General features: G+C 32.1%; 31 non-coding genes across 31 annotated transcripts; all 31 read right to left on the bottom strand.

Annotated features, from left to right (window-relative positions):
- Window positions 1-106: 106 nt before the first annotated feature.
- Trnaf-gaa (transfer RNA phenylalanine (anticodon GAA)) lies at window positions 107-179 on the bottom strand. The gene has a single exon. It is a non-coding gene; the product is annotated as a tRNA-Phe (tRNA).
- Window positions 180-717: 538 nt separating this feature from the next.
- Window positions 718-790, bottom strand: Trnaf-gaa (transfer RNA phenylalanine (anticodon GAA)). The gene has a single exon. It is a non-coding gene; the product is annotated as a tRNA-Phe (tRNA).
- A 537-nt stretch (window positions 791-1,327) lies between these two features.
- Window positions 1,328-1,400, bottom strand: Trnaf-gaa (transfer RNA phenylalanine (anticodon GAA)). The gene has a single exon. It is a non-coding gene; the product is annotated as a tRNA-Phe (tRNA).
- A 538-nt stretch (window positions 1,401-1,938) lies between these two features.
- On the bottom strand, window positions 1,939-2,011 carry Trnaf-gaa (transfer RNA phenylalanine (anticodon GAA)). Its single transcript has one exon. It is a non-coding gene; the product is annotated as a tRNA-Phe (tRNA).
- Window positions 2,012-3,161: 1,150 nt separating this feature from the next.
- Window positions 3,162-3,234, bottom strand: Trnaf-gaa (transfer RNA phenylalanine (anticodon GAA)). Its single transcript has one exon. It is a non-coding gene; the product is annotated as a tRNA-Phe (tRNA).
- Window positions 3,235-3,772: 538 nt separating this feature from the next.
- Window positions 3,773-3,845, bottom strand: Trnaf-gaa (transfer RNA phenylalanine (anticodon GAA)). The gene has a single exon. It is a non-coding gene; the product is annotated as a tRNA-Phe (tRNA).
- Window positions 3,846-5,607: 1,762 nt separating this feature from the next.
- Window positions 5,608-5,680, bottom strand: Trnaf-gaa (transfer RNA phenylalanine (anticodon GAA)). The gene has a single exon. It is a non-coding gene; the product is annotated as a tRNA-Phe (tRNA).
- Window positions 5,681-6,218: 538 nt separating this feature from the next.
- Window positions 6,219-6,291, bottom strand: Trnaf-gaa (transfer RNA phenylalanine (anticodon GAA)). Its single transcript has one exon. It is a non-coding gene; the product is annotated as a tRNA-Phe (tRNA).
- Window positions 6,292-6,829: 538 nt separating this feature from the next.
- Window positions 6,830-6,902, bottom strand: Trnaf-gaa (transfer RNA phenylalanine (anticodon GAA)). The gene has a single exon. It is a non-coding gene; the product is annotated as a tRNA-Phe (tRNA).
- A 538-nt stretch (window positions 6,903-7,440) lies between these two features.
- Window positions 7,441-7,513, bottom strand: Trnaf-gaa (transfer RNA phenylalanine (anticodon GAA)). The gene has a single exon. It is a non-coding gene; the product is annotated as a tRNA-Phe (tRNA).
- Window positions 7,514-8,051: 538 nt separating this feature from the next.
- On the bottom strand, window positions 8,052-8,124 carry Trnaf-gaa (transfer RNA phenylalanine (anticodon GAA)). Its single transcript has one exon. It is a non-coding gene; the product is annotated as a tRNA-Phe (tRNA).
- A 537-nt stretch (window positions 8,125-8,661) lies between these two features.
- On the bottom strand, window positions 8,662-8,734 carry Trnaf-gaa (transfer RNA phenylalanine (anticodon GAA)). Its single transcript has one exon. It is a non-coding gene; the product is annotated as a tRNA-Phe (tRNA).
- A 1,146-nt stretch (window positions 8,735-9,880) lies between these two features.
- Window positions 9,881-9,953, bottom strand: Trnaf-gaa (transfer RNA phenylalanine (anticodon GAA)). Its single transcript has one exon. It is a non-coding gene; the product is annotated as a tRNA-Phe (tRNA).
- Window positions 9,954-10,492: 539 nt separating this feature from the next.
- Window positions 10,493-10,565, bottom strand: Trnaf-gaa (transfer RNA phenylalanine (anticodon GAA)). The gene has a single exon. It is a non-coding gene; the product is annotated as a tRNA-Phe (tRNA).
- A 539-nt stretch (window positions 10,566-11,104) lies between these two features.
- On the bottom strand, window positions 11,105-11,177 carry Trnaf-gaa (transfer RNA phenylalanine (anticodon GAA)). The gene has a single exon. It is a non-coding gene; the product is annotated as a tRNA-Phe (tRNA).
- A 539-nt stretch (window positions 11,178-11,716) lies between these two features.
- On the bottom strand, window positions 11,717-11,789 carry Trnaf-gaa (transfer RNA phenylalanine (anticodon GAA)). The gene has a single exon. It is a non-coding gene; the product is annotated as a tRNA-Phe (tRNA).
- A 538-nt stretch (window positions 11,790-12,327) lies between these two features.
- Window positions 12,328-12,400, bottom strand: Trnaf-gaa (transfer RNA phenylalanine (anticodon GAA)). Its single transcript has one exon. It is a non-coding gene; the product is annotated as a tRNA-Phe (tRNA).
- Window positions 12,401-12,936: 536 nt separating this feature from the next.
- Window positions 12,937-13,009, bottom strand: Trnaf-gaa (transfer RNA phenylalanine (anticodon GAA)). The gene has a single exon. It is a non-coding gene; the product is annotated as a tRNA-Phe (tRNA).
- A 538-nt stretch (window positions 13,010-13,547) lies between these two features.
- Window positions 13,548-13,620, bottom strand: Trnaf-gaa (transfer RNA phenylalanine (anticodon GAA)). Its single transcript has one exon. It is a non-coding gene; the product is annotated as a tRNA-Phe (tRNA).
- A 538-nt stretch (window positions 13,621-14,158) lies between these two features.
- Trnaf-gaa (transfer RNA phenylalanine (anticodon GAA)) lies at window positions 14,159-14,231 on the bottom strand. The gene has a single exon. It is a non-coding gene; the product is annotated as a tRNA-Phe (tRNA).
- Window positions 14,232-14,769: 538 nt separating this feature from the next.
- Window positions 14,770-14,842, bottom strand: Trnaf-gaa (transfer RNA phenylalanine (anticodon GAA)). Its single transcript has one exon. It is a non-coding gene; the product is annotated as a tRNA-Phe (tRNA).
- A 1,151-nt stretch (window positions 14,843-15,993) lies between these two features.
- Window positions 15,994-16,066, bottom strand: Trnaf-gaa (transfer RNA phenylalanine (anticodon GAA)). The gene has a single exon. It is a non-coding gene; the product is annotated as a tRNA-Phe (tRNA).
- Window positions 16,067-16,604: 538 nt separating this feature from the next.
- On the bottom strand, window positions 16,605-16,677 carry Trnaf-gaa (transfer RNA phenylalanine (anticodon GAA)). Its single transcript has one exon. It is a non-coding gene; the product is annotated as a tRNA-Phe (tRNA).
- A 539-nt stretch (window positions 16,678-17,216) lies between these two features.
- Trnaf-gaa (transfer RNA phenylalanine (anticodon GAA)) lies at window positions 17,217-17,289 on the bottom strand. The gene has a single exon. It is a non-coding gene; the product is annotated as a tRNA-Phe (tRNA).
- A 538-nt stretch (window positions 17,290-17,827) lies between these two features.
- On the bottom strand, window positions 17,828-17,900 carry Trnaf-gaa (transfer RNA phenylalanine (anticodon GAA)). Its single transcript has one exon. It is a non-coding gene; the product is annotated as a tRNA-Phe (tRNA).
- A 1,150-nt stretch (window positions 17,901-19,050) lies between these two features.
- Window positions 19,051-19,123, bottom strand: Trnaf-gaa (transfer RNA phenylalanine (anticodon GAA)). The gene has a single exon. It is a non-coding gene; the product is annotated as a tRNA-Phe (tRNA).
- Window positions 19,124-19,661: 538 nt separating this feature from the next.
- Trnaf-gaa (transfer RNA phenylalanine (anticodon GAA)) lies at window positions 19,662-19,734 on the bottom strand. Its single transcript has one exon. It is a non-coding gene; the product is annotated as a tRNA-Phe (tRNA).
- A 538-nt stretch (window positions 19,735-20,272) lies between these two features.
- Trnaf-gaa (transfer RNA phenylalanine (anticodon GAA)) lies at window positions 20,273-20,345 on the bottom strand. The gene has a single exon. It is a non-coding gene; the product is annotated as a tRNA-Phe (tRNA).
- Window positions 20,346-21,495: 1,150 nt separating this feature from the next.
- On the bottom strand, window positions 21,496-21,568 carry Trnaf-gaa (transfer RNA phenylalanine (anticodon GAA)). The gene has a single exon. It is a non-coding gene; the product is annotated as a tRNA-Phe (tRNA).
- Window positions 21,569-22,104: 536 nt separating this feature from the next.
- Trnaf-gaa (transfer RNA phenylalanine (anticodon GAA)) lies at window positions 22,105-22,177 on the bottom strand. Its single transcript has one exon. It is a non-coding gene; the product is annotated as a tRNA-Phe (tRNA).
- Window positions 22,178-22,714: 537 nt separating this feature from the next.
- Window positions 22,715-22,787, bottom strand: Trnaf-gaa (transfer RNA phenylalanine (anticodon GAA)). The gene has a single exon. It is a non-coding gene; the product is annotated as a tRNA-Phe (tRNA).
- Window positions 22,788-22,876: the final 89 nt, after the last annotated feature.

Here is a 22,876-nt window from a genome sequence, read left to right as displayed (position 1 = left end):
ACTCCCATGAGAATAACAAACAGCATCTTTATAATCACAGCCTAATAATAATTTTTCTGTGTTATAGCAAAAATCAGGACTGATATATGAAAATATATTTTCTAGATGCTGAAACCCGATATTGAACCAGGGACCTTTAGATCTTCAGTCTAACGCTCTCCCAACTGAGCTATTTCGGCTTCCTATTTTTCACACTCGAGTTCTAGTGCGAAGCTAGACGCATTTGAAAATTGTGAAAAAAGCTTAAGTTATTTATTCAATTTTTTCCAATAGTTGTTGGAGTGTAAAATAGATTACTGTTTATTAAGAAAATGTATTAACCTTAAAATGAAGATCTTATTCTCTTTCGAGATCCCATTCTTAATATCAGTGCATCTTTTAGGCCGTGTAAAGTTTACGCACGATGAATGTTCCAAATAATTGCAACGTTGACTTTGTTGATTCATTCAGAGTGTAAATGAGGCTAGTGTGAGTTTTCTAGAATGAATAATTTTCTGTATTATATCGAGTTTTCGATTAAAACAATAAAATAATTATCTTGTTTCAAGTAAAGATTGGTTGGTAGCTTTCAGGTTCAACCAATCTCGTGAAGTTCTTATAGCATATGAGCAAACTCCCGTGAGAATAACAAACAGCATCTTTATAATCACAGCTTAATAATAATTTTTCTGTGTTATAACAAAAATCAGGACTGATATATGAAAATATATTTTCATATGCCAAAACCCGGGATCGAACCAGGGACCTTTAGATCTTCAGCCTAACGCTCTCCAAACTGAGCTATTTCGGCTTCCTATTTTGCCCAAACGAGGTCTAGTACGAGGCTAGACGCTGTTGAAATTTGTGAAAAGAAATTAAGTTATTTAATCATTTTTTCTAACAGTTGTTGCGATGAACAGGAGATTACTGTTTATTTAAACCAAACACAAACCTTAGATTAACTATCTTATTCACTTTTGTAATCAATTTCATAATATCAGTGCACTTTTGAGGCTGTGTAGATTTTATGAACCATGAAAGTTCCAAAAAATTTCAAAGAAAGCATTCGAGATTAATTCGGAATGGAAATGAGGCTAGTGCAAAGTTTGTAGAATGAGTAATTTTCTGTATTATATCAAGTTCTCGATTAAAACAATAAAATAATTATCTTGTTTCAAGTAAAGATTTGTTGGTAGCTTTCAGGTTCAACCAATCTCGAGAAGTTCGTATAGCATATGACCAAACTCCTGTGAGAATAACAAACGGCATCTTTTTAATCACAGCCTAATACTAAACTTTCTGTGTTATAGCAAAAGTCAGGACTGATATATGAAAATATTTTTTTAGATGCCAAAACCCGGGATTGAACCAGGGACTATCAGATCTTCAATCTAACGCTCTCCAAACTGAGCTATTTCGGCTTCCTATTTTGCCCAAACGAGGTCTAGTACGAGGCTAGACGCTGTTGAAATTTGTGAAAAGAAATTAAGTTATTTAATCATTTTTTCTAACAGTTGTTGCGATGAACAGGAGATTACTGTTTATTTAAACCAAACACAAACCTTAGATTAACTATGTTATTCACTTTTGTAATTAAACTCATAATATCAGTGCACTTTTGAGGCTGTGTATAATTTATGAACCATGAAAGTTCCAAAATATTTTAAAGAAAGCAATCGAGATTAATTCGGAATGTAAATGAGGCTAGTGCAAAGTTTTTAGAATGAATAATTCTCTGTATTATATCAAGTTCTCGATTAAAACAATAAAATAATTATTTTGTTTCAAATGACGATTTGCTTTGAATTTTCAGGTTCAACCAATCTCGTGGATTTCTTCTAGCATATGAAGAAACTCCTGTGAGAATAACAAACGGCATCTTTTTAATCAGAGCCTAATACTAATTTTTCTGTATTATATCAAAAATCAGGACTGATATATGAAAATATATTTTCCAGATGCCAAAACCCGGGATCGAACCAGGGACCTTCAGATCTTCAGTCTAACGCTCTCCCAACTGAGCTATTTCGGCTTCCTATTTTGCGCAAACGAGCTCTAGTACGAGGCTAGACGCTGTTAAAATTTGTGAAAAAAATTTAAGTTATTTAATCATTTTTTCTAACAGTTGTTGCGATGAATAGGAGATTACTGTTTATTTAAACCAAACACAAACCTTAGATTAACTATGTTATTCACTTTTAATAATCAAACTCATAATATCAGTGCGCATTTGAGACTGTGTAAATTTTATGAACCATGAAAGTTCCAAAATATTTCAAAGAAAGCATTCGAGACTAATTTGGAATGGAAATGAGGCTAGTGCAAAGTTTGTAGAATGAGTAATTCTCTGTATTATATCAAGTTCTCGATTAAAACAATAAAATAATTATCTTGTTTCAAGTAAAGATTTGTTGGTAGCTTTCAGGTTCAACCAATCTCGTGAAGTTCTTATAGCATATGAGCAAACTCCCGTGAGAATAACAAACAGCATCTTTATAATCACAGCCTAATAATAATTTTTTTGTGTTATAACAAAAATCAGGACTGATATATGAAAATATATTTTCTAGATGCTGAAACCCGATATTGAACCAGGGACCTTTAGATCTTCAGTTTAACTCTCTCCCAACTGAGCTATTTCGGCTTCCTATTTTTCACGCTCGAGTTCTAGTGCGAAACTAGACGCATTTGAAAATTGTGAAAAAAGCTTAAGTCATTTATTCAATTTTTTCCAATAGTTGTTGGAGTGTAAAATAAATTACTGTTTATTTTGAAAAATTATTAATCTTAAAATAAAAATGTTATTCCCTTTCGACATCTAATTCTTAATATCAGTGCATCTTTTAGGCCGTGTAAAGTTTACGCACCATGAATGTTCAAATTAATTGCAACGCTGACTTCGTTGATTCATTCAGAGTGTAAATCAGGTTAGTGTGAGTTTTTTAGAATGAATTATTCTCTGTATTATATCAAGTTCTCGAATAAAACAATAAAATAATTATCTTGTTTCAAATGAAGAATTGTTTTGAATATTCAGGGTCAACCAATCTCGTGAAGTTTTTATAGCATATGAGCAAACTCCCGTTAGAATAACAAACAGCATCCTTATAATCACAGCCTAATACTAATTTTTCTGTGTTACATCAAATTCAGGACTGATATATGAAAATATATTTTCCAGATGCCGAAACCCGGGATCGAACCAGGGACCTTTAGATCTTCAGTCTAACGCTCTCCAAACTGAACTATTTCGGCTTCCTATTTTGCCCAAACGAGGTCTAGTACGAGGCTAGACGCTGTTGAAACTTGTGAAAAAAATTTAAGTTATTTAATCAAATTTTCTAACGGTTGTTGCGATGAATAGGAGATTACTGTTTATTTAAACCAAACACAAACCTTAGATTAACTATCTTATTCACTTTTGTAATCAATTTCATAATATCAGTGCACTTTTGAGGCTGTGTAGATTTTATGAACCATGAAAGTTCCAAAAATTTTCAAAGAAAGCATTCGAGATTAATTCGGAATGTAAATGAGGCTAGTGCAAAGTTTGTAGAATGAGTAATTCTCTGTATTATATCAAGTTCTCGATTAAAACAATAAAATAATTATTTGGTTCCAAATGACGATTTGCTTTGAATTTTCAGGTTCAACCAATCTCGTGGATTTCTTCTAGCATATGAACAAACTCCTGTGAGAATAACAAACAGCATCCTTATAATCACAGCCTAATAATAATTTTTCTGTGTTATAACAAAAATCAGGACTGATATATGAAAATATATTTTCCAGATGCCGAAACCCGGGATCGAACCAGGGACCTTTAGATCTTCAGTCTAACGCTCTCCCAACTGAGCTATTTCGGCTTCCTATTTTTCACACTCGAGTTCTAGTGCGAAGCTAGACGCATTTGAAAATTGTGAAAAAAGCTTAAGTTATTTATTCAATTTTTTCCAATAGTTGTTGGAGTGTAAAATAGATTACTATTTATTTAGAAAAATTATTAACCTTAAAATAAAAATGTTATACCCTTTCGACATCTAATTCTTAATATCAGTGCATCTTTTAGGCCGTGTAAAGTTTACGCACCATGAATGTTCCAATTAATTGCAACGTCGACTTCGTTGATTCAGTCAGAGTGTAAATCAGGCTAGTGTGAGTTTTTTAGAATGAATTATTCTCTGCATTATATCAAGTTCTCGATTAAAACAATAAAATAATTATATTGTTTCAAATGAAGAATTGTTTTGAATTTTCAGGGTCAACCAATCTCGTGGATTTCTTCTAGCATATGAACAAACTCCTGTGAGAATAACAAACAGCATCTTTTTAATAACAGCCTAATACTGATTTTTCCGTGTTATAGCAAAAATCACGACTGATATATGAAAGTATATTTTCTAGATGCGGAAACCCGATATTGAACCAGGGACCTTTGGATCATAGGTCTAACGCTCTCCCAACTGAGCTATTTCGGCTTCCTATTTTTCACACTCGAGTTCTATTGCGAAGCAAGACGCATTTGAAAATTGTGAAAAAAGCTCAAGTTCTTTATTCAATTTTTTCCAATAGTTGTTGGAGTGTAAAATAAATTACTGTTTATTTTGAAAAATTATTAACCTTAAAATAAAAATGTTATTCCCTTTCGAGATCCAATTCTTAAAATCAGTGCATCTTTTAGGTCGTGTAAAGTTTCCGCACCAAGATTGTTTCAAATAATATCAATGTTGACTTTGTTGACTCATTCAGAGTGTAAATGAGGCTAGTGAGAGTTTTTTAGAATGAATAATTTTCTGTATTATATCAAGTTCTCGATTAAAACAATAAAATAATTATCTTTTTTCAAATGAAGTTTTGTTTTGAACTTTCAGGTTCAATCAATCTCGTGGATTTCTTCTAGCATGTGAACAAACACCTGTGAGAATAACAAACCGCATCAATTTAATCACAGCCTAATACTTATTTTTCTGAGTTATAGCAAAAGTCAGGACTGATATATGAAAATCTATTTTGCGGATGCCAAAACCAGAAATCGAACCAGGGACCTTTAGACCTTTAGTCTAACACTCGCCCGAATGAGCTATTTCGGCTTCCTATTGTACGCAAACGAGGTCTAGTATGATGCTAGACACAGCTGAAAATTGTGAAAAAAACTTGAGTTATTTATTCATTTTTTTCCAACAGTTTTTGGAGTGTAAAATAAATTACTGTTTATTTTGAAAAATTATTAACCTTAAAATAAAAATGTTATTCCCTTTCGACATCTCATTCTTAATATCAGTGCATCTTTTAGGCCGTGTAAAGTTTACGCACCATGAATGTTCCAATTAATTGCAACGCTGACTTCGTTGATTCATTCAGAGTGTAAATCAGGTTAGTGTGAGTTTTTTAGAATGAATTATTCTCTGTATTATATCAAGTTCTCGAATAAAACAATAAAATAATTATCTTGTTTCAAATGAAGAATTGTTTTGAATATTCAGGGTCAACCAATCTCGTGAAGTTTTTATAGCATATGAGCAAACTCCCGTTAGAATAACAAACAGCATCCTTATAATCACAGCCTAATACTAATTTTTCTGTGTTACATCAAATTCAGGACTGATATATGAAAATATATTTTCCAGATGCCGAAACCCGGGATCGAACCAGGGACCTTTAGATCTTCAGTCTAACGCTCTCCAAACTGAACTATTTCGGCTTCCTATTTTGCCCAAACGAGGTCTAGTACGAGGCTAGACGCTGTTGAAACTTGTGAAAAAAATTTAAGTTATTTAATCAAATTTTCTAACGGTTGTTGCGATGAATAGGAGATTACTGTTTATTTAAACCAAACACAAACCTTAGATTAACTATCTTATTCACTTTTGTAATCAATTTCATAATATCAGTGCACTTTTGAGGCTGTGTAGATTTTATGAACCATGAAAGTTCCAAAAATTTTCAAAGAAAGCATTCGAGATTAATGCGGAATGTAAATGAGGCTAGTGCAAAGTTTGTAGAATGAGTAATTCTCTGTATTATATCAAGTTCTCGATTAAAACAATAAAATAATTATTTGGTTCCAAATGACGATTTGCTTTGAATTTTCAGGTTCAACCAATCTCGTGGATTTCTTCTAGCATATGAACAAACTCCCGTGAGAATAACAAACAGCATCCTTATAATCACAGCCTAATAATAACTTTTCTGTGTTATAACAAAAATCAGGACTGATATATGAAAATATATTTTCTAGATGCCGAAACCCGGGATCGAACCAGGGACCTTTAGATCTTCAGTCTAACGCTCTCCAAACTGAGCTATTTCGGCTTCCTATTTTGCCCAAACGAGGTCTAGTACGAGGCTAGACGCTGTTGAAACTTGTGAAAAGAATTTAAGTTATTTAATCATTTTTTCTAACGGTTGTTGCAACGAATAGGAGATTACTGTTTATTTAAACCAAACACAAACCTTAGATTAACTATGTTATTCACTTTTGTAATGAAACTCATAATATCAGTGCACTTTTGAGGCTGTGTATAATTTATGAACCATGAAAGTTCCAAAATATTTTAAAGAAAGCAATCGAGATTAATTCGGAATGTAAATGAGGCTAGTGCAAAGTTTTTAGAATGAATAACTCTCTGTATTATATCAAGTTCTCGATTAAAACAATAAAATAATTATTTTGTTTCAAATGACGATTTGCTTTGAATTTTCAGGTTCAACCAATCTCGTGAAGTTCTTATAGCATATGAGCAAACTCCCGTGAGAATAACAAACAGCATCTTTATAATCACAGCCTAATAATAATTTTTTTGTGTTATATCAAAAATCAGGACTGATATATGAAAATATATTTTCTAGATGCTGAAACCCGGTATTGAACCAGGGACCTTTAGATCTTCAGTTTAACGCTCTCCCAACTGAGCTATTTCGGCTTCCTATTTTTCACGCTCGAGTTCTAGTGCGAAACTAGACGCATTTGAAAATTGTGAAAAAAGCTTAAGTTATTTATTCAATTTTTTCCAATTGTTGTTGGAGTGTAAAATAAATTACTGTTTATTTTGAAAAATTATTAATCTTAAAATAAAAATGTTATTCCCTTTCGACATCTAATTCTTAATATCAGTGCTTCTTTTAGGCCGTGTAAAGTTTACGCACCATGAATGTTCCAATTAATTGCAACGCTGACTTCGTTGATTCATTCAGAGTGTAAATCAGGTTAGTGTGAGTTTTTTAGAATGAATTATTCTCTGTATTATATCAAGTTCTCGAATAAAACAATAAAATAATTATCTTGTTTCAAATGAAGAATTGTTTTGAATATTCAGGGTCAACCAATCTCGTGAAGTTTTTATAGCATATGAGCAAACTCCCGTTAGAATAACAAACAGCATCCTTATAATCACAGCCTAATACTAATTTTTCTGTGTTACATCAAATTCAGGACTGATATATGAAAATATATTTTCCAGATGCCGAAACCCGGGATTGAACCAGGGACCTTTAGATCTTCAGTCTAACGCTCTCCAAACTGAACTATTTCGGCTTCCTATTTTGCCCAAACGAGGTCTAGTACGAGGCTAGACGCTGTTGAAACTTGTGAAAAAAATTTAAGTTATTTAATCAAATTTTCTAACGGTTGTTGCGATGAATAGGAGATTACTGTTTATTTAAACCAAACACAAACCTTAGATTAACTATCTTATTCACTTTTGTAATCAATTTCATAATATCAGTGCACTTTTGAGGCTGTGTAGATTTTATGAACCATGAAAGTTCCAAAAATTTTCAAAGAAAGCATTCGAGATTAATTCGGAATGTAAATGAGGCTAGTGCAAAGTTTGTAGAATGAGTAATTCTCTGTATTATATCAAGTTCTCGATTAAAACAATAAAATAATTATTTGGTTCCAAATGACGATTTGCTTTGAATTTTCAGGTTCAACCAATCTCGTGGATTTCTTCTAGCATATGAAGAAACTCCTGTGAGAATAACAAACAGCATCCTTATAATCACAGCCTAATAATAATTTTTCTGTGTTATAACAAAAATCAGGACTGATATATGAAAATATATTTTCTAGATGCCGAAACCCGGGATCGAACCAGGGACCTTTAGATCTTCAGTCTAACGCTCTCCAAACTGAGCTATTTCGGCTTCCTATTTTGCCCAAACGAGGTCTAGTACGAGGCTAGACGCTGTTGAAATTTGTGAAAAGAAATTAAGTTATTTAATCATTTTTTCTAACAGTTGTTGCGATGAATAGGAGATTACTGTTTATTTAAACCAAACACAAACCTTAGATTAACTATCTTATTCACTTTTGTAATCAATTTTATAATATCAGTGCACTTTTGAGGCTGTGTAGATTTTATGAACCATGAAAGTTCCAAAAAATTTCAAAGAAAGCATTCGAGATTAATTCAGAATGTAAATGAGGCTAGTGCAAAGTTTGTAGAATGAGTAATTCTTTGTATTATATCAACTTTTCGATTAAAACAATAAAATAATTATCTTGTTTCAAAAAAGATTTGCTTTGAATTTTCAGGTTCAACCAATCTCGTGGATTTCTTCTAGCATATGAAGAAACTCCTGTGAGAATAACAAACGGCATCTTTTTAATCACAGCCTAATACTAATTTTTCTGTGTTATATCAAAAATCAGGACTGATATATGAAAATATATTTTCCAGATGCCGAAACCCGGGATTGAACCAGGGACCTTTAGACCTTCAGTCTAACGCTCTCCAAACTGAGCTATTTCGGCTTCCTATTTCCCAAACGAGGTCTAGTACGAGGCTAGACGCTGTTGAAATTTGTGAAAAGAAATTAAGTTATTTAATCATTTTTTCTAACAGTTGTTGCGATGAATAGGAGATTACTGTTTATTTAAACCAAACACAAACCTTAGATTAACTATCTTATTCACTTTTGTAATCAATTTTATAATATCAGTGCACTTTTGAGGCTGTGTAGATTTTATGAACCATGAAAGTTCCAAAAAATTTCAAAGAAAGCATTCGAGATTAATTCGGAATGTAAATGAGGCTAGTGCGAAGTTTGTAGAATGAGTAATTTTCTGTATTATATCAACTTCTCGATTAAAACAATAAAATAATTATCTTGTTTCAAAAAAGATTTGCTTTGAATTTTCAGGTTCAACCAATCTCGTGGATTTCTTCTAGCATATGAAGAAACTCCTGTGAGAATAACAAACGGCATTTTTTTAATCACAGCCTAATACTTATTTTTCTGAGTTATAGCAAAAGTCAGGACTGATATATGAAAATCTATTTTGCGGATGCCAAAACCAGAAATCGAACCAGGGACCTTTAGACCTTTAGTCTAACACTCGCCCGAATGAGCTATTTCGGCTTCCTATTGTACGCAAACGAGGTCTAGTATGATGCTAGACACAGCTGAAAATTGTGAAAAAAACTTGAGTTATTTATTCATTTTTTTCCAACAGTTTTTGGAGTGTAAAGTAGATTACTGTTTATTTAGAAAATTATTAACCTTAAAATAAAAATGTTATTCCCTTTCGACATCTAATTCTTAATATCAGTGCATCTTTTAGGCCGTGTAAAGTTTACGCACCATGAATGTTCCAACTAATTGGAACGTTGACTTCGTTGATTCATTCAGAATGTAAATGAGGCTAGTGTGAGTTTTTTAGAATGAATAATTTTCGGTATTATATCAAGTTTTCGATTAAAACAATAAAATAATTATCTTGTTTCAAGTAAAGATTTGTTGGTAGCTTTCAGGTTCAACCAGTCTCGTGAAGTTCTTATAGCATATGAGCAAACTCCCATGAGAATAACAAACAGCATCTTTATAATCACAGCCTAATAATAATTTTTCTGTGTTATAGCAAAAATCAGGACTGATATATGAAAATATATTTTCTAGATGCTGAAACCCGATATTGAACCAGGGACCTTTAGATCTTCAGTTTAACGCTCTCCCAACTGAGCTATTTCGGCTTCCTATTTTTCACACTCGAGTTCTAGTGCGAAGCTAGACGCATTTGAAAATTGTGAAAAAAGCTTAAGTTATTTATTCAATTTTTTCCAATAGTTGTTGGAGTGTAAAATAGATTACTGTTTATTAAGAAAATGTATTAACCTTAAAATGAAGATCTTATTCTCCTTCGAGATCCCATTCTTAATATCAGTGCATCTTTTAGGCCGTGTAAAGTTTACGCACGATGAATGTTCCAAATAATTGCAACGTTGACTTTGTTGATTCATTCAGAGTGTAAATGAGGCTAGTGTGAGTTTTCTAGAATGAATAATTTTCTGTATTATATCGAGTTTTTGATTAAAACAATAAAATAATTATCTTGTTTCAAGTAAAGATTGGTTGGTAGCTTTCAGGTTCAACCAATCTCGTGAAGTTCTTATAGCATATGAGCAAACTCCCGTGAGAATAACAAACAGCATCTTTATAATCACAGCTTAATAATAATTTTTCTGTGTTATAACAAAAATCAGGACTGATATATGAAAATATATTTTCTAGATGCTGAAACCCGATATTGAACCAGGGACCTTTAGATCTTCAGTCTAACACTCTCCCAGCTGAGCTATTTCGGCTTCCTATTTTTCACACTCGAGTTCTATTGCGAAGCTAGACGCATTTGAAAATTGTGAAAAAAGCTTAAGTTATTTATTCAATTTTTTCCAATAGTTGTTGGAGTGTAAAATAGATTACTGTTTATTTAGAAAAATTATTAACCTTAAAATAAAAATGTTATACCCTTTCGACATCTAATTCTTAATATCAGTGCATCTTTTAGGCCGTGTAAAGTTTACGCACCATGAATGTTCCAATTAATTGCAAAGTTGACTTCGTTGATTTATTCAGAGTGTAAATCAGGCTAGTGTGAGTTTTTTAGAATGAATTCTTCTCTGCATTATATCAAGTTCTCGATTAGAACAATAAAATAATTATATTGTTTCAAATGAAGAATTGTTTTGAATTTTCAGGGTCAACCAATCTCGTGAGGTTCTTATAGCATATGAGCAAACTCCCATGAGAATAACAAACAGCATCTTTATAATCACAGCCTAATAATAATTTTTCTGTGTTATAGCAAAAATCAGGACTGATATATGAAAATATATTATCTAGATGCTGAAACCCGATATTGAACCAGGGACCTTTAGATCTTCAGTCTAACGCTCTCCCAACTGAGCTATTTCGGCTTCCTATTTTTAACACTCGAGTTCTAGTTCGAAGCTAGACGCATTTGAAAATTGTGAAAAAAGCTTAAGTTATTTATTCAATTTTTTCCAATAGTTGTTGGAGTGTAAAATAGATTACTGTTTATTAAGAAAATGTATTAACCTTAAAATGAAGATCTTATTCTCTTTCGAGATCCCATTCTTAATATCAGTGCATCTTTTAGGCCGTGTAAAGTTTACGCACGATGAATGTTCCAAATAATTGCAACGTTGACTTTGTTGATTCATTCAGAGTGTAAATAAGGCTAGTGTGAGTTTTCTAGAATGAATAATTTTCTGTATTATATCGAGTTTTCGATTAAAACAATAAAATAATTATCTTGTTTCAAGTAAAGATTGGTTGGTAGCTTTCAGGTTCAACCAATCTCGTGAAGTTCTTATAGCATATGAGCAAACTCCCGTGAGAATAACAAACAGCATCTTTATAATCACAGCCTAATAATAATTTTTCTGTGTTATAACAAAAATCAGGACTGATATATGAAAATATATTTTCTAGATGCTGAAACCCGATATTGAACCAGGGACCTTTAGATCTTCAGTCTAACGCTCTCCAAACTGAGCTATTTCAGCTTCCTATTTTGACCAAACGAGGTCTAGTACGAGGCTAGACGCTGTTGAAATCTGTGAAAAGAATTTAAGTTATTTAATCATTTTTTCTAACGGTTGTTGCGATGAATAGGAGATTACTGTTTATTTAAACCAAACACAAACCTTAGATTAACTATGTTATTCACTTTTGTAATTAAACTCATAATATCAGTGCACTTTTGAGGCTGTGTATAATTTATGAACCATGAAAGTTCCAAAATATTTTAAAGAAAGCAATCGAGATTAATTCGGAATGTAAATGAGGCTAGTGCAAAGTTTTTAGAATGAATAATTCTCTGTATTATATCAAGTTCTCGATTAAAACAATAAAATAATTATTTTGTTTTAAATGACGATTTGCTTTGAATTTTCAGGTTCAACCAATCTCGTGGATTTCTTCTAGCATATGAAGAAACTCCTGTGAGAATAACAAACGGCATCTTTTTAATCAGAGCCTAATACTAATTTTTCTGTATTATATCAAAAATCAGGACTGATATATGAAAATATATTTTCCAGATGCCAAAACCCGGGATCGAACCAGGGACCTTCAGATCTTCAGTCTAACGCTCTCCCAACTGAGCTATTTCGGCTTCCTATTTTGCGCAAACGAGCTCTAGTACGAAGCTAGACACTGTTAAAATTTGTGAAAAAAATTTAAGTTATTTAATCATTTTTTCTAACAGTTGTTGCGATGAATAGGAGATTACTGTTTATTTAAACCAAACACAAACCTTAGATTAACTATGTTATTCACTTTTGTAATCAAACTCATAATATCAGTGCGCATTTGAGACTGTGTAAATTTTATGAACCATGAAAGTTCCAAAATATTTCAAAGAAAGCATTCGAGAATAATTCGGAATGGAAATGAGGCTAGTGCAAAGTTTGTAGAATGAGTAATTCTCTGTATTATATCAACTTCTCGATTAAAACAATAAAATAATTATCTTGTTTCAAAGAAGATTTGCTTTGAATTTTCAGGTTCAACCAATCTCGTGGATTTCTTCTAGCATATGAAGAAACTCCTGTGAGAATAACAAACGGCATCTTTTTAATCACAGCCTAATACTAACTTTTTTGTGTTATATCAAAAATCAGGAATGATATATGAAAATATATTTTCATATGCCAAAACCCGGGATCGAACCACGGACCTTTAGATCTTCAGTCTAACGCTCTCCAAACTGAGCTATTTCCGCTTCCTATTTTGCCCAAACGAGGTCTAGTACGAGGCTAGACGCTGTTGAAATTTGTGAAAAGAAATTAAGTTATTTAATCATTTTTTCTAACAGTTGTTGCGATGAATAGGAGATTACTGTTTATTTAAACCAAACACAAACCTTAGATTAACTATCTTATTCACTTTTTTAATCAATTTTATAATATCAGTGCACTTTTGAGGCTGTGTAGATTTTATGAACGATGAAAGTTCCAAAAAATTTCAAAGAAAGCATTCGAGATTAATTCGGAATGTAAATGAGGCTAGTGCAAAGTTTGTAGAATGAGTAATTTTCTGTATTATATCAACTTCTCGATTAAAACAATAAAATAATTATCTTGTTTCAAGTAAAGATTTGTTGGTAGCTTTCAGGTTCAACCAATCTCGTGAAGTTCTTATAGCATATGAGCAAACTCCCGTGAGAATAACAAACAGCATCTTTATAATCACAGCCTAATAATAATTTTTTTGTGTTATAACAAAAATCAGGACTGATATATGAAAATATATTTTCTAGATGCTGAAACCCGATATTGAACCAGGGACCTTTAGATCTTCAGTTTAACGCTCTCCCAACTGAGCTATTTCGGCTTCCTATTTTTCACGCTCGAGTTCTAGTGCGAAACTAGACGCATTTGAAAATTGTGAAAAAAGCTTAAGTCATTTATTCAATTTTTTCCAATAGTTGTTGGAGTGTAAAATAAATTACTGTTTATTTTGAAAAATTATTAACCTTAAAATAAAAATGTTATTCCCTTTCGACATCTAATTCTTAATATCAGTGCATCTTTTAGGCCGTGTAAAGTTTACGCACCATGAATGTTCAAATTAATTGCAACGCTGACTTCGTTGATTCATTCAGAGTGTAAATCAGGTTAGTGTGAGTTTTTTAGAATGAATTATTCTCTGTATTATATCAAGTTCTTGAATAAAACAATAAAATAATTATCTTGTTTCAAATGAAGAATTGTTTTGAATATTCAGGGTCAACCAATCTCGTGAAGTTTTTATAGCATATGAGCAAACTCCCGTTAGAATAACAAACAGCATCCTTATAATCACAGCCTAATACTAATTTTTCTGTGTTACATCAAATTCAGGACTGATATATGAAAATATATTTTCCAGATGCCGAAACCCGGGATCGAACCAGGGACCTTTAGATCTTCAGTCTAACGCTCTCCAAACTGAACTATTTCGGCTTCCTATTTTGCCCAAACGAGGTCTAGTACGAGGCTAGACGCTGTTGAAACTTGTGAAAAAAATTTAAGTTATTTAATCAAATTTTCTAACGGTTGTTGCGATGAATAGGAGATTACTGTTTATTTAAACCAAACACAAACCTTAGATTAACTATCTTATTCACTTTTGTAATCAATTTCATAATATCAGTGCACTTTTGAGGCTGTGTAGATTTTATGAACCATGAAAGTTCCAAAAATTTTCAAAGAAAGCATTCGAGATTAATTCGGAATGTAAATGAGGCTAGTGCAAAGTTTGTAGAATGAGTAATTCTCTGTATTATATCAAGTTCTCGATTAAAACAATAAAATAATTATTTGGTTCCAAATGACGATTTGCTTTGAATTTTCAGGTTCAACCAATCTCGTGGATTTCTTCTAGCATATGAACAAACTCCTGTGAGAATAACAAACAGCATCCTTATAATCACAGCCTAATAATAATTTTTCTGTGTTATAACAAAAATCAGGACTGATATATGAAAATATATTTTCTAGATGCCGAAACCCGGGATCGAACCAGGGACCTTTGGATCTTCAGTCTAACGCTCTCCCAACTGAGCTATTTCGGCTTCCTATTTTTCACACTCGAGTTCTAGTGCGAAGCTAGACGCATTTGAAAATTGTGAAAAAAGCTTAAGTTATTTATTCAATTTTTTCCAATAGTTGTTGGAGTGTAAAATAGATTACTATTTATTTAGAAAAATTATTAACCTTAAAATAAAAATGTTATTCCCTTTCGACATCTAATTCTTAATATCAGTGCATCTTTTAGGCCGTGTAAAGTTTACGCACCATGAATGTTCCAATTAATTGCAACGTCGACTTCGTTGATTCATTCAGAGTGTAAATCAGGCTAGTGTGAGTTTTTTAGAATGAATTATTCTCTGCATTATATCAAGTTCTCGATTAAAACAATAAAATAATTATATTGTTTCAAATGAAGAATTGTTTTGAATTTTCAGGGTCAACCAATCTCGTGGATTTCTTCTAGCATATGAACAAACTCCTGTGAGAATAACAAACAGCATCTTTTTAATAACAGCCTAATACTGATTTTTCTGCGTTATAGCAAAAATCACGACTGATATATGAAAGTATATTTTCTAGATGCGGAAACCCGATATTGAACCAGGGACCTTTGGATCATAGGTCTAACGCTCTCCCAACTGAGCTATTTCGGCTTCCTATTTTTCACACTCGAGTTCTAATGCGAAGCTAGACGCATTTGAAAATTGTGAAAAAAGCTTAAGTTATTTATTCAATTTTTTCCAATAGTTGTTGGAGTGTAAAATAGATTACTGTTTATTAAGAAAATGTATTAACCTTAAAATGAAGATCTTATTCTCTTTCGAGATCCCATTCTTAATATCAGTGCATCTTTTAGGCCGTGTAAAGTTTACGCACGATGAATGTTCCAAATAATTGCAACGTTGACTTTGTTGATTCATTCAGAGTGTAAATGAGGCTAGTGTGAGTTTTCTAGAATGAATAATTTTCTGTATTATATCGAGTTTTCGATTAAAACAATAAAATAATTATCTTGTTTCAAGTAAAGATTGGTTGGTAGCTTTCAGGTTCAACCAATCTCGTGAAGTTCTTATAGCATATGAGCAAACTCCCGTGAGAATAACAAACAGCATCTTTATAATCACAGCCTAATAATAATTTTTCTGTGTTATAACAAAAATCAGGACTGATATATGAAAACATATTTTCTAGATGCTGAAACCCGATATTGAACCAGGGACCTTTAGATCTTCAGTCTAACACTCTCCCAACTGAGCTATTTCGGCTTCCTATTTTTCACACTCAAGTTCTAGTGCGAAGCTAGACGCATTTGAAAATTGTGAAAAAAGCTTAAGTTATTTATTCAATTTTTTCCAATAGTTGTTGGAGTGTAAAATAGATTACTGTTTATTTAGAAAAATTATTAACCTTAAAATAAAAATGTTATACCCTTTCGACATCTAATTCTTAATATCAGTGCATCTTTTAGGCCGTGTAAAGTTTACGCACCATGAATGTTCCAATTAATTGCAAAGTTGATTCGTTGATTTATTCAGAGTGTAAATCAGGCTAGTGTGAGTTTTTTAGAATGAATTCTTCTCTGCCTTATATCAAGTTCTCGATTAAAACAATAAAATAATTATATTGTTTCAAATGAAGAATTGTTTTGAATTTTCAGGGTCAACCAATCTCGTGAAGTTCTTATAGCATATGAGCAAACTCCCGTGAGAATAACAAACAGCATCTTTATAATCACAGCCTAATAATAATTTTTCTGTGTTATAGCAAAAATCAGGACTGATATATGAAAATATATTTTCTAGATGCTGAAACCCGATATTGAACCAGGGACCTTTAGATCTTCAGTCTAACGCTCTCCCAACTGAGCTATTTCGGCTTCCTATTTTTAACACTCGAGTTCTAGTTCGAAGCTAGACGCATTTGAAAATTGTGAAAAAAGCTCGAGTTATTTATTCAATTTTTTCCAATAGTTGTTGGAGTGTAAAATGGATTACTGTTTATTAAGAAAATGTATTAACCTTAAAATGAAGATCTTATTCTCTTTCGAGATCCCATTCTTAATATCAGTGCATCTTTTAGGCCGTGTAAAGTTTACGCACGATGAATGTTCCAAATAATTGCAATGTTGACTTTGTTGATTCATTCAGAGTGTAAATAAGGCTAGTGTGAGTTTTCTAGAATGAATAATTTTCTGTATTATATCGAGTTTTCGATTAAAACAATAAAATAATTATCTTGTTTCAAGTAAAGATTGGTTGGTAGCTTTCAGGTTCAACCAATCTCGTGAAGTTCTTATAGCATATGAGCAAACTCCTGTGAGAATAACAAACAGCATCTTTATAATCACAGCCTAATAATAATTTTTCTGTGTTATAACAAAAATCAGGACTGATATATGAAAATATATTTTCTAGATGCTGAAACCCGATATTGAACCAGGGACCTTTAGATCTTCAGTCTAACGCTCTCCAAACTGAGCTATTTCAGCTTCCTATTTTGACCAAACGAGGTCTAGTACGAGGCTAGATGCTGTTGAAATCTGTGAAAAGAATTTAAGTTATTTAATCATTTTTTCTAACGGTTGTTGCGATGAATAGGAGATTACTGTTTATTTAAACCAAACACAAACCTTAGATTAACTATGTTATTCACTTTTGTAATTAAACTCATAATATCAGTGCACTTTTGAGGCTGTGTATAATTTATGAACCATGAAAGTTCCAAAATATTTTAAAGAAAGCAATCGAGATTAATTCGGAATGTAAATGAGGCTAGTGCAAAGTTTTTAGAATGAATAATTCTCTGTATTATATCAAGTTCTCGATTAAAACAATAAAATAATTATTTTGTTTCAAATGACGATTTGCTTTGAATTTTCAGGTTCAACCAATCTCGTGGATTTCTTCTAGCATATGAAGAAACTCCTGTGAGAATAACAAACGGCATCTTTTTAATCAGAGCCTAATACTAATTTTTCTGTATTATATCAAAAATCAGGACTGATATATGAAAATATATTTTCCAGATGCCAAAACCCGGGATCGAACCAGGGACATTCAGATCTTCAGTCTAACGCTCTCCCAACTGAGCTATTTCGGCTTCCTATTTTGCGCAAACGAGCTCTAGTACGAGGCTAGACGCTGTTAAAATTTGTGAAAAAAATTTAAGTTATTTAATCATTTTTTCTAACAGTTGTTGCGATGAATAGGAGATTACTGTTTATTTAAACCAAACACAAACCTTAGATTAACTATGTTATTCACTTTTAATAATCAAACTCATAATATCAGTGCGCATTTGAGACTGTGTAAATTTTATGAACCATGAAAGTTCCAAAATATTTCAAAGAAAGCATTCGAGACTAATTTGGAATGGAAATGAGGCTAGTGCAAAGTTTGTAGAATGAGTAATTCTCTGTATTATATCAAGTTCTCGATTAAAACAATAAAATAATTATCTTGTTTCAAGTAAAGATTTGTTGGTAGCTTTCAGGTTCAACCAATCTCGTGAAGTTCTTATAGCATATGAGCAAACTCCCGTGAGAATAACAAACAGCATCTTTATAATCACAGCCTAATAATAATTTTTTTGTGTTATAACAAAAATCAGGACTGATATATGAAAATATATTTTCTAGATGCTGAAACCCGATATTGAACCAGGGACCTTTAGATCTTCAGTTTAACTCTCTCCCAACTGAGCTATTTCGGCTTCCTATTTTTCACGCTCGAGTTCTAGTGCGAAACTAGACGCATTTGAAAATTGTGAAAAAAGCTTAAGTCATTTATTCAATTTTTTCCAATAGTTGTTGGAGTGTAAAATAAATTACTGTTTATTTTGAAAAATTATTAACCTTAAAATAAAAATGTTATTCCCTTTCGACATCTAATTCTTAATATCAGTGCATCTTTTAGGCCGTGTAAAGTTTACGCACCATGAATGTTCAAATTAATTGCAACGCTGACTTCGTTGATTCATTCAGAGTGTAAATCAGGTTAGTGTGAGTTTTTTAGAATGAATTATTCTCTGTATTATATCAAGTTCTCGAATAAAACAATAAAATAATTATCTTGTTTCAAATGAAGAATTGTTTTGAATATTCAGGGTCAACCAATCTCGTGAAGTTTTTATAGCATATGAGCAAACTCCCGTTAGAATAACAAACAGCATCCTTATAATCACAGCCTAATACTAATTTTTCTGTGTTACATCAAATGCAGGACTGATATATGAAAATATATTTTCCAGATGCCGAAACCCGGGATCGAACCAGGGACCTTTAGATCTTCAGTCTAACGCTCTCCAAACTGAACTATTTCGGCTTCCTATTTTGCCCAAACGAGGTCTAGTACGAGGCTAGACGCTGTTGAAACTTGTGAAAAAAATTTAAGTTATTTAATCAAATTTTCTAACGGTTGTTGCGATGAATAGGAGATTACTGTTTATTTAAACCAAACACAAACCTTAGATTAACTATCTTATTCACTTTTGTAATCAATTTCATAATATCAGTGCACTTTTGAGGCTGTGTAGATTTTATGAACCATGAAAGTTCCAAAAATTTTCAAAGAAAGCATTCGAGATTAATTCGGAATGTAAATGAGGCTAGTGCAAAGTTTGTAGAATGAGTAATTCTCTGTATTATATCAAGTTCTCGATTAAAACAATAAAATAATTATTTGGTTCCAAATGACGATTTGCTTTGAATTTTCAGGTTCAACCAATCTCGTGGATTTCTTCTAGAATATGAACAAACTCCTGTGAGAATAACAAACAGCATCCTTATAATCACAGCCTAATAATAATTTTTCTGTGTTATAACAAAAATCAGGACTGATATATGAAAATATATTTTCTAGATCCCGAAACCCGGTATTGAACCAGGGACCTTTAGATCTTCAGTTTAACGCTCTCCCAACTGAGCTATTTCGGCTTCCTATTTTTCACGCTCGAGTTCTAGTGCGAAACTAGACGCATTTGAAAATTGTGAAAAAAGCTTAAGTTATTTATTCAATTTTTTCCAATAGTTGTTGGAGTGTAAAATAAATTACTGTTTATTTTGAAAAATTATTAATCTTAAAATAAAAATGTTATTCCCTTTCGACATCTAATTCTTAATATCAGTGCATCTTTTAGGCCGTGTAAAGTTTACGCACCATGAATGTTCCAATTAATTGCAACGCTGACTTCGTTGATTCATTCAGAGTGTAAATCAGGTTAGTGTGAGTTTTTTAGAATGAATTATTCTCTGTATTATATCAAGTTCTCGAATAAAACAATAAAATAATTATCTTGTTTCAAATGAACAATTGTTTTGAATTTTCAGGGTCAACCAATCTCGTGAAGTTTTTATAGCATATGAGCAAACTCCCGTTAGAATAACAAACAGCATCCTTATAATCACAGCCTAATAATAATTTTTCTGTGTTACATCAAATTCAGGACTGATATATGAAAATATATTTTCCAGATGCCAAAACCCGGGATCGAACCAGGGACCTTCAGATCTTCAGTCTAACGCTCTCCCAACTGAGCTATTTCGGCTTCCTATTTTGCGCAAACGAGCTCTAGTACGAGGCTAGACGCTGTTAAAATTTGTGAAAAAAATTTAAGTTATTTAATCATTTTTTCTAACAGTTGTTGCGATGAATAGGAGATTACTGTTTATTTAAACCAAACACAAACCTTAGATTAACTATGTTATTCACTTTTAATAATCAAACTCATAATATCAGTGCGCATTTGAGACTGTGTAAATTTTATGAACCATGAAAGTTCCAAAATATTTCAAAGAAAGGTTTCGAGACTAATTTGGAATGGAAATGAGGCTAGTGCAAAGTTTGTAGAATGAGTAATTCTCTGTATTATATCAAGTTCTCGATTAAAACAATAAAATAATTATCTTGTTTCAAGTAAAGATTTGTTGGTAGCTTTCAGGTTCAACCAATCTCGTGAAGTTCTTATAGCATATGAGCAAACTCCCGTGAGAATAACAAACAGCATCTTTATAATCACAGCCTAATAATAATTTTTTTGTGTTATAACAAAAATCAGGACTGATATATGAAAATATATTTTCTAGATGCTGAAACCCGATATTGAACCAGGGACCTTTAGATCTTCAGTTTAACTCTCTCCAAACTGAGCTATTTCGGCTTCCTATTTTGCCCAATTGAGGTCTAGTACGAGGCTAGACGCTGTTGAAACTTGTGAAAAAAATTTAAGTTATTTAATCATTTTTTCTAACGGTTGTTGCGATGAATAGGAGATTACTGTTTATTTAAACCAAACACAAACCTTAGATTAACTATCTTATTCACTTTTGTAATCAATTTCATAATATCAGTGCACTTTTGAGGCTGTGTAGATTTTATGAACCATGAAAGTTCCAAAAATTTTCAAAGAAAGCATTCGAGATTAATTCGGAATGTAAATGAGGCTAGTGCAAAGTTTGTAGACTGAGTAATTCTCTGTATTATATCAAGTTCTCGATTAAAACAATAAAATAATTATTTTGTTTCAAATGACGATTTGCTTTGAATTTTCAGGTTCAACCAATCTCGTGGATTTCTTCTAGCATATGAACAAACTCCTGTGAGAATAACAAACAGCATCTTTTTAATCACAGCCTAATACTAATTTTTCTGTGTTATAACAAAAATCAGGACTCATATATGAAAATATATTTTCCAGATGCCGAAACCCGGAATCGAACCAGGGACCTTCAGATCTTCAGTCTAACGCTCTCCCAACTGAGCTATTTCGGCTTCCTATTTTGCGCAAACGAGCTCTAGTACGAGGCTAGACACTGTTAAAATTTGTGAAAAAAATTTAAGTTATTTAATCATTTTTTCTAACGGTTGTTGCGATGAATAGGAGATTACTGTTTATTTAAACCAAACACAAACCTTAGATTAACTATGTTATTCACTTTTGTAATCAAACTCATAATATCAGTGCGCATTTGAGACTGTGTAAATTTTATGAACCATGAAAGTTCCAAAATATTTCAAAGAAAGCATTCGAGACTAATTTGGAATGGAAATGAGGCTAGTGCAAAGTTTGTAGAATGAGTAATTCTCTGTATTATATCAACTTCTCGATTAAAACAATAAAATAATTATCTTGTTTCAAAGAAGATTTGCTTTGAATTTTCAGGTTCAACCAATCTCGTGGATTTCTTCTAGTATATGAAGAAACTCCTGTGAGAATAACAAACGGCATCTTTTTAATCAGAGCCTAATACTAACTTTTTTGTGTTATAGCAAAAATCAGGACTGATATATGAAAATATATTTTCATATGCCGAAACCCGGAGTCGAACCAGGGACCTTTAGATCTTCAGTCTAACGCTCTCCAAACTGAGCTATTTCGGCTTCCTATTTTGCCCAAACGAGGTCTAGTACGAGGCTAGACGCTGTTGAAATTTGTGAAAAGAAATTATGTTATTTAATCATTTTTTCTAACAGTTGTTGCGATGAATAGGAGATTACTGTTTATTTAAACCAAACACAAACCTTAGATTAACTATCTTATTCACTTTTGTAATCAATTTCATAATATCAGTGCACTTTTGAAGCTGTGTAGATTTTATGAACGATGAAAGTTCCAAAAAATTTCAAAGAAAGCATTCGAGATTAATTCGCAATGGAAATGAGGCTAGTGCAAAGTTTGTAGAATGAGTAATTCTTTGTATTATATCAACTTCTCGATTAAAACAATAAAATAATTATCTTGTTTCAAAAAAGATTTGCTTTGAATTTTCAGGTTCAACCAATCTCGTGGATTTCTTCTAGCATATGAAGAAACTCCTGTGAGAATAACAAACGGCATTTTTTTAATCACAGCCTAATACTAAGTTTTCTGTGTTATAGCAAAAATCAGGACTGATATATGAAAACATTTTTTTCAGATGCCGAAACCCGGGATCGAACCAGGGACCTTTAGATCTTCAGTCTAACGCTCTCCCAACTGAGCTATTTCGGCTTCCTATTTTTCGCAGACAAGGTCTAGTACGAACGTCGACGTTGTAACTTTGGGAAAAGAATTTAAGATATTTAATCGTTTTTTCTAAC

Source organism: Watersipora subatra, chromosome 4 (genome assembly GCF_963576615.1).
Source record: "Watersipora subatra chromosome 4, tzWatSuba1.1, whole genome shotgun sequence".
NCBI lineage: Eukaryota > Metazoa > Bryozoa > Gymnolaemata > Cheilostomatida > Watersiporidae > Watersipora > Watersipora subatra.
Note: the sequence above shows the minus strand (reverse complement) of the source record. Positions and strands in the feature narration are given on the sequence as shown.